The sequence below is a fragment of the Brassica oleracea genome, chromosome C2 (assembly GCF_000695525.1).
Source record: "Brassica oleracea var. oleracea cultivar TO1000 chromosome C2, BOL, whole genome shotgun sequence".
Classification (NCBI taxonomy): Eukaryota; Viridiplantae; Streptophyta; class Magnoliopsida; order Brassicales; family Brassicaceae; genus Brassica; species Brassica oleracea.
In genome coordinates, this window is record NC_027749.1 from 12,760,759 (window position 1) to 12,770,012 (window position 9,254).

Consider the following 9,254-nt stretch of genomic DNA (forward strand, 5'->3'; position numbering starts at 1 on the left):
CAATTATGTTTATAGTAAAGGAAACCCGCCGCAGCGTCAATAACAAATGCGCCTGTTTTTTGGTTGTTTGGGATTGAAATAGCTTATGGGTTTTCTAAATCAATATAATTGATTTGACTAAAGCTATCTTGGATGACAAAAAGAAGGATTGCAAGTTTAATAACTTCTACTTTAGACTTTAATTTCAACTAAATTATAATCAGTCTTTTATCCATATCATCTTAGTTATAATCGTAAGGATTTATTAGAATAAATAAACAGTTTCAACAATATTTAATATGCGATTTAATAAACAAAAGAACATGTAGGGTTTTTAGGATTTAAAGAGATTGAAGACAATAGTTAATGAATATGAAAAGAATACGAAGCAGATGTTGAAAAATGATTCGAGCAAATTAGTGGCAACACAAAGTTAAGAGAGATAAAAATATTAATCAATAAATAATGAAAAAAGAATAAGCAGAGTCAAGTTATTACACAAGCCAAAACTAAGACAAATCAAACGACAGAACGTGAAAACACATGTAAACAAGACAAGAGAAGATGGTGAAGATAAAATGCATTGAAAAACTAAATGCTAGATTAGGAAACAAGAGACAAAAATAGATTAAAATGCAAAAACTCTGCGCCTTGGCGCGGATAACGATCCCTAGTAAATATAACGCTTCTCTTTTGTGCTTCTTGTTTCACGAGGGAAGGTATGGCGTTTTTGTTTGTTTATTATTGAAAATGACTTGTAAATAAGTACCTTCACTATCAACAATTCTGGAATAGTACAATTTTCTTAAATATATTAGTATGATTTTGAAACTAAGAGTATGATTAATGATTAGGTTACAAAACGTTATATTTTGTGGGCATTTCATCGTTATTAACTTATTACACATTGTTTGTTTTTAGGCAGTTAGTCTTTTGGGAATTGTATCGTTGGACGTTGACGAGGACGTGTAGATGGACAAACGGTTAATAATCACTCTCTTCTTCTTGTTTTTTTTTTTTGTCGTTGTTATCAGTTACGTTTTAGCGACATAATCTTGAACCAAAATCACAACTCAAAAGATCGATGGTTCCCGGAAAGTGAAAACGACAGGTCGCATGTTTAGTGGAATATCTTTTGTAATTCGGGTTTTATTTGGACACGGGATTTTATTTTTAGGATTTTGTCTGTCAAAACGTTGAATGAAAAGTATAAAAGAAATGTGGTGTGTATATATTAGTTAAAATATTTTTGTCAACTATTATCACAAAAATTATACATTAAAAGTGATAAATTAAGAAGAAAAATCAGGGTGACTAGTATGATTTAAATATTTCATTTCAATCATGGTTGATCGTTGCGAATGTTGTAAATAAAAAACTATACACCAGACGTTTCACATGCATAAATCATAATGTAGAAACTAATATTAGGTTTTGCTTTGGAATTTCCATTATAAAAAGTATAAGTAACTAAGAAAATGGGTGCGGGTAGTTCGCCCTAAAAGCTCTCAGGCCCCACTATCGAGACTCCCTTGTTGCAGCCGCCTCTCGACGCCGGTGAAGCTTCTGGCCGCCGGCGTCGGGCCCTCCGCTCTGGCTCTCTTCGTCTTCCATGTCTCTGTTTTGTTTTCACCGTCTACACCAGTTCTCCGACCTGGTGCTCCGTTAATGTCAAGATCTCTGCTCACGCCAACATTCCTCTTTGGAGAAAACTATTTGGTGCGAGTCGAAACTTTTGTCTGTCTCACTACAGATCTGGTTCCACTGGATCTGACATTTTCTGGGGGGTTCCCCAACCCGTCGAGCCTCTCGCCGGTTACAGTCGCCGTACTTCATCAACCTCGGTTTGCGACCACGCTTACCTTCTTCTCGACGAATTCTCACCCCTTGTTGGGGTCGACGCCGTTCATTCATTGAGAGTTGCGCCTCACCAGCCAGATCTGCCGTCATCTCAGCCACAAGACCTCTCCGTTCCCTCATCGAAGCTCTGTTCTCATCGGATTAAGAAAAGCTTCAGCTATCTTCCTCCGTCGCGTCTCATCCTGCCAGCTGTTGGTCGGAGGCCTGAGCCAACGATCCCCCCCCCTCACCAAGCCTATCTTGGCCGCTCACCGGTCGCCGCACTTCATCCACCAGGCTTTCATCTTCCCGACGAGGTTACGTTTCAAATTTGCTCGGGATGGGCTTACATTTACTGAAATTGGGCTTGGGTAGTCCAATAGTTTTTAATTATCAGTGGCCCAGACCTTTGCTTTCACAGCCCACAATGTTGTGGGGGTATTCAGTCTCCTTGATTAATTGCCTAAAGGTTATCTATGCGTTTACCGGAGTCGGTACCGAAGCAGGTTTACATATAACGATGCATCTCTCTTGTGCGAAGAGCTTACTATCCTCCCCATTACCGGTTGGTCTACCGGGATCGTCTTCATCACCACTAGCATCCTTCTCTTTAGAGAAGCGAACCGTTATATCCACTACCTCCTTGTTAAGGAGTGTTTCCCTTCCAAAAGTTAAATGGAAGTGTCCACCCATATTTATAGCCGTTTTTCTATCTTGTGTAGCAGTCCGTTTGGGGCCTGAAGATGCAACGGATTTTGTTTCGACGATTCTCCGAGGTGCGGATTGGGTGTTAACGTCACATGTGACTATCTTTCAGCTATTCGACTTTGTCGTTAAAGCTTTATTGACGCATTCGAGCTTCGTCTTGAATTCGCTGTCATCTTCTCTTGAAGTACTATCTTGTCGATCTGTTTGTGTTATTGTAGTTTTATCTTTTGAATCAAAGAAGATGGTATTTCCCTCTTTTTGTTGTAACCGAAAGAGTTGAGTTTGAATGAAATTAAGTTGTCTTAAAAAAAAATATAAGTAAGTCACGTTGGTAAGAAGATGAGGATTGAAGACTAATCTGATTTTTATCATTTTAGATTATGAGAATTCAGAGGCCGCCCATATCAGTCAAATGTTACTTTTTTTTTGTAAACATTTTAAAATTATTACCAATTTTCCAATTTTTTAGTCAACAACAGGGTTAAGTCAACTTAAAGCTTTACATTAAAAACAACCGGGTTAAGGAATTCTCAACAGATAAAAATAACAGATTACAAAACAATGTACCTTGAAATATTAGATCATTGTTCAGTAGCTCGACAAGATCGTCTGACTTACTTAAGCAAAGTCAGCTTGTGAATTGCTGATAGGCAACCGTAAGAAACATATACGCTAGCTCCAGATTTTAGCACCTACAAAGAACTCACAAGATGCATGCATCATACTCTTTAAAGAGGAAACCATAAAATTCATATGTACAGAGAATAAAATTGACAGTTTCGGAAATAACCTGAATCATAACAGGAAGCTGGAAGCATGGTCTGCTCGAAATTGTTGCAAGAGATTAAGGACCGGTAATCCAAGAGAAGAAGAGATCTCATGTACGTTGTGAACAGGTTGAGATAGGGTGGTGCATAGTTGATCCAACAGTGCATAGTTGGATCTAAACCCTAAACTTTGCACTGTTGGATCAACTATGCACAGAGATCTCATGTACGCCACTAACTAAACCCTAAACTTTAAATCTAAACCATAAACTCTAAACCCAAATTCTAAATCCTAAACCCAAACCGTACACCCTAAACCCAAACAATATATCCTAAACCCAAACCCTATATCATAAACTCAAACCCTATATCCTAAACCCAAGTCATAGACTATAAACTCAAACCATATAACCAAACCTAATCCGTACACCTTAAAATCAAATCGTAAACCCTGAACCCAAATCATATATCCTAAAGGTTTGGGTTAATGTTGATGTTGTTTCTTTAGGGTTTAAGATTTGGGTTTAGAGTCTAGGGTTGGATTTAGGATCTAGGGTTTGAGTTTAAGGTCTAGGATTTGGGTTTAGAGTTTACGGTTTGGATTTAGGGTTTAGGGTTTGAGTTTAAGATATAGGGTTTGGGTTTAGGGTTTAGAGTTTGAATTTAGAATTTAAGGTCTAGGGTTTAGATTTAAGGTTAGGGTGTAAAATTTAAGATTTAGGGTTTAGTTAGTGGCGTTAGCGTCATTAAAATGAGCGTCATTATTTTTTTTCAATTATTTTAGATTTTGTTTTTAAAAAATAATGTATTTTATTATTAATCTATGTGACATTTTGTTTGGTAAAAAGAAGAGTGGTGAATTTAAAGGTTCACCATGGAGTGAACCTAAATTTTGTTCTATAATGAAATATTGTCACATTTCAAAGCGCATTTTTTTATATCATTTAAGAATTATATCTATATATATATATATATAAATACCATTTATTTAAATTCTAAAACAAAAATTTGAAAGTGGGGCCCATTTAAACGCACGCAGGTGCGATTATATTCTCCATAATATTTTTTCCTTTCTACCTTGCGTGTTAAGTTTCACAAGGTTCTCAAATTCACAACGGTAACATCATCGTACGTCTCTCCATCTCCGATCACTCTTGTTCCATCTCTGTCAAGTACGCCGATCACCTCGTTCCATCTCGGTTAAAGTACAAAACATGTTAGACTTTCTTTCTCTTCAAGCAATCAGTAATCACACTTTGATGTAAGGTTTTTTTTTTCTAACAAAAACTGATATTTTTTTCAAATTTCAGCGGCGCTACGGCTCTGTTACTCTCAGTGTCTTCTTTGTGTTTTGCCATCGTTGGGATGGCCTTCACTTACGGGTCTAAGTGGGGTGAAGAACTCAAGGGCCGGCTATTTTTCGTTGTCGCGTTCTCAATGCCCTTTTACGTTGTCTTCATTCTCTTGGTGCTGCTTCATCCTGCATTAAGAAACCTACGGTTCCACTGGTTTATCAAATTTCTCGTTCAAGGTTTGGTGTACGGTACGTTAGCGTGGTTCACGGATGAGATTGGGGAAAAACATCCCGAACCCTATTTGGTTGTAGCTTCGAGCGCTTGGGCTGTTCATTTCGGTTTGGCAGCACTAAAACTCAACGTTCATGGAGATCATGGGGTTACAATAGGTTTCCTCACTGTGGCTTTAGTGATTGCTATACACATGACATCAAGCGCCGCTGTCAAGTTAGGATTGATGTTTGGAGGTGGATACTTATTGGCCGTAGTTTCTCTAACTCATCAAGTTCGCAACAACTAGGAGAGAAAGAGATGAAGCTGAGAGACAACCTGATCTTGAACAAGGAACACTGATGCATCATGCGGATGGTGACATGAGGACGGAACCGGACGTTAGTCAGCCTAACACTACTGATCCAGCTTTGCCAACTCATGCAAACATCCAACAAGACACAACTCCTGAAGAAGCTGAGACTGCTCCTGATCTTGAACAAGGAACACTGCTGCATCATGCGGAGAGTGACATGAGAACGGAACCGGACGTTAGTCAGCCTAACACTACTGATCCAGCTTTGCCAACTCCTGCAAACATCCAACAAGACACAACTCCAGAAGAAGCTGAGAGACAACCTGATTGTGAACAAGGAACACTTCCCAAGAGAGCTGTGCTTAAACCATTAAAGAAGCCAATCAAGACCTTATGGAGGATGTCTATGTTGGCTAAAGCAAAGAGGGTTAGGTCTAAGAAGGAGAAGCTCGAGATGAAGACTATTACTGAAGATTCAAAACCTCAATGTGAGGCAGAGATCCAACAACTGAGGTATCTTGATCAATAGGCAATAAAGTGAACATCTCTTCTCTTCTTTCTCCTTTTGATAACCTTTCTTCCTTAATCACTCAGGGGAACATCACTAGCTCCTTCAGGTCAGAAGAAGAGAAGATTCCTACTCCCTAAGAAGAAGATCGAGAAGAAGAGGAGAAGAACATCACTAGCTAGCTACTTCCGGTCTGAAGAAGAGAAGAACATCACTAGCTACTTCCGGTCTGAAGAAGAGAAGATTCCTACTCCCTGAGAAGAAGATCGAGAAGAAGAGGAAAAGAACATCACTAGCTACTTCCAGTCTGAAGAAGAGAAGAACATCACTAGCTACTTCATTGACTCTTTGATAGCTGGAACATTCTTATAAACTCCTTTCAGATTAGTATGAGCTAGCAAATTCAATCTCGTTTGTGTCATTGAAGATTCATAACCTTTTTGTATGCTTCTTTGGGCGAGCAGAATAACCTTCGCTCCTTCTCACTAGCTTCTCCTTTAGAGGCGCCACTAGTGTTTTTTCTTTGCAAAGATGGCTTTCCTGTATCAACTTCTTCATGCTTAATGTTTACATCAACTCTGTTCAACTCCTTTCTTTCAATCAAAAACCTTCACCATCTCTAGCAAAGTTTCAGACAAAGAAATTCCCTTTCATTCTCTTAAGAAAACTTGCTTTTTTGAGACACCATTTGTGCTCTTTCCTTGATCACTTTTCTTCTGCTCAGGGCTACTACCATCATCTAACAGCCAAGGAACTACTTTTCCTACAAGACACTGACATTTTTTTGGCTTTAGACATGATGAGAGTCTTCCGTTTCTGGAATTTATACTCGGAAGCAGTAAATCTCGATAAAACTTGGTCTTGGAGCTTTTTGTAATAACCTTGGTGGTGGTGGACGGGAGTTCGAGTCGGCTCAAAGTCTATATGCTGCCTTATTATCCCTCTCCAGTACTCGGGTGTTTCCTGTAGCTTCAGAACCACCCAAATAAGTAAGGAGTAATTAAAAAAAAAACAGAGCTTATGCAAGATATTCATTATAATTGAATTAATTATAATTTCCATCCGATTTATTAATAAGAATCATAAAAATACTATTTTATGTGACTACTAATTGTTAACGTTAAATATATGAAAAAAAAAAAAAATTTGAAAAAATATAATTTATTATTATTATTATATAAATAAAAACATATCGTGGAACAAACTTTTTTTGTTAAACACATTAATTTGTTGTTACCTGGCTTTCTCGAGCTGGCGCGAAAAGTGGGAGCCAATAGGGTGAGACTTTAAGAATCTCAATGAATTCGATCAACGGCTGCGATTCAATAAGTTTCTTATTGACGGCCAGAGATTTACCGCCACGTCACTCGTTTCTTCACTCCTGCCGACTCGGGCGAGTCACCTCTATCCGAGTCCTCTCTAACCGCCGATAACCGAAAATTCTCTTTCGTCTCCGCGAGTTTGGAGACTCAGTTTCCTTCTCCGCTTCCTTTAAGCTCTTCTCTCTCTCTCTCTCTCTCTCACGGAGCTTTCTCAATTCCTCAAGTCACCAAGAGATCTCGAAGATCAGTCTTTGTTGATTGATTTTGACGGCGACGGAGTCCCATGCATGAATCAATACCGTGACGGTGAACGGCGCATGCGAGGAGGAGCTCCTCCCATGTTTGAGATTATTTTTGCCATTGAGAAAGAAAATCAGAGTAGGTTTAGCTTATTGTCAATTTTTGTCTAGATTGTTTGAAACAAAATATAAAAAAATGTTTGTCGTGGACCCCATTTTAGCAGTTAATTGTAGGCCTCAGACGGATCAGATATCCGAGCAATTTTAAGGTATCCGGATCCGGATCCTTATCCGGCGAATCCATAATTTTACAATCCTTATCCGGATCTGGGGTTCTCGGATATCCGGGTGGCGAATATCCTTCTAAAAATTGTAATATCCGGCGGATATCCGGATCCGGATTTGGATCATTAAAATAAATAAATAAATAATATTAATATATATAAAATATTAAAAATAATTTAAAAATAAAAAATATATAATGTTTTTAATGATTTCAATGTATAATATTACAAAATTTACATAAAAATTTACGTATACTATTATAAAAATAAAAATATATTAAAATAAAAATATATTAAAAAGTTAGTTAGTTTTTATATATAAATATTACTATTTCTAAAATAGTTATTAATAAAACTTACGGATCCGGATATCCGGACTAAAAAATCAAGATATCCGGATCTGGATCCGGCTTTGACGGATCCAACATTTTACTATCCAGATCCGGATTCGGCCCCTCCGGATATCCGGATTTTCGGATCGGATCCGGATCGAATCTCGGATCGAATCCGGATCTCGGATAAAAGTCCCAGGGCTAGTTAATTGGTAGGATGGTTGATATAAGAAAACATGTAAAATGATTCTAACATGCATAAAACAAACCAAACTATACTCTTTTGTGTGATTAAGAAGCTAGAGTAATGTTATATTAGATCCTGCTTTCAAATCAGCACGTTTGAAAGCAGGCCAAGCACATCTGGTGGCTCCTCTGTTCAGGCTCAGACCAATGCTACTAGTTCTGTAGTTCAGGACATGAAAACACTGACGCTGAGATACCAATACGCAAGTTCTGGCTCGTCATGGCTTCAAGATATGATCAACATCGACAAACTCTTTAAGCATCCCATGGAAAATTATTTGGTGAAAGTTGTAATTCTTTTGCTTTTATTTAATTACTTTTGTTTATTTTGGAGCTTATGATACTCTTTAGTCGAGAGTTTCTTTGTATGGATACCCAAAATTAAATGAAAAGTAGTAGTTATAGTTATAACAAAGAATTAGCAAAGAATCTTATTATTACATGCGACAGACAGAAAGCAATTAAAAGTAAACCCCTGAACTGAAAAGCTTCAGACCGGAGAATCCTTGGAGTCCTCCTCTTCCGGCTCTGGCTCTGGTGGCTCCGGGAGATCAAGACGAAGTATTCCATAGAAAAGAAAGCCATTGACAATGACCAAGGCAACTACGAAAAGATAAGCCGGCCAAACAGGTCGCTGGTAACCTAAGTACCCAATCAAAGCCAATACAAAATTGGTGTAGACAACATGTTGGACGCATACATCTTTGATTGGCCATTCGAGTAGCACGGCGGAACACAAGCCAGAAAGCAGCGAAAACGAAAAGATAAGGCCATCTACAGAATGCTTAGCTGATACAGCACACATAGATAACGTCATACATGCAAGGAAACTAGACAATAGCAGTCTCCCGCCTCCTTGTAGATCAAAAGATTGCGGAACCGGGAGGTACAACGACCTCACCACCACAACCGCAGAAATCAAGAACGGTGCTGAACAGAGTACCGACACGCCCGGTCCATCTTTCTGTTCCGGTGGCGACAACACAAAAAACTCCGGCCAGAAGAGATCTAGAGCGAGCATAATTAACCCGCTCACAGATGCTAACATGCATATCCCTCGATATATCCATCGCGCTATCGGGCAATTCTCTCCTTGAACTATCTTTGCATCACCCATCTTGAAACTTTTGAGATTTAACTTGGATGAAACCTTCATCGCTAGTAATCTTCTTTTTATTCAGGGTTTCGACTTTCCTTTTTCCTTATAAC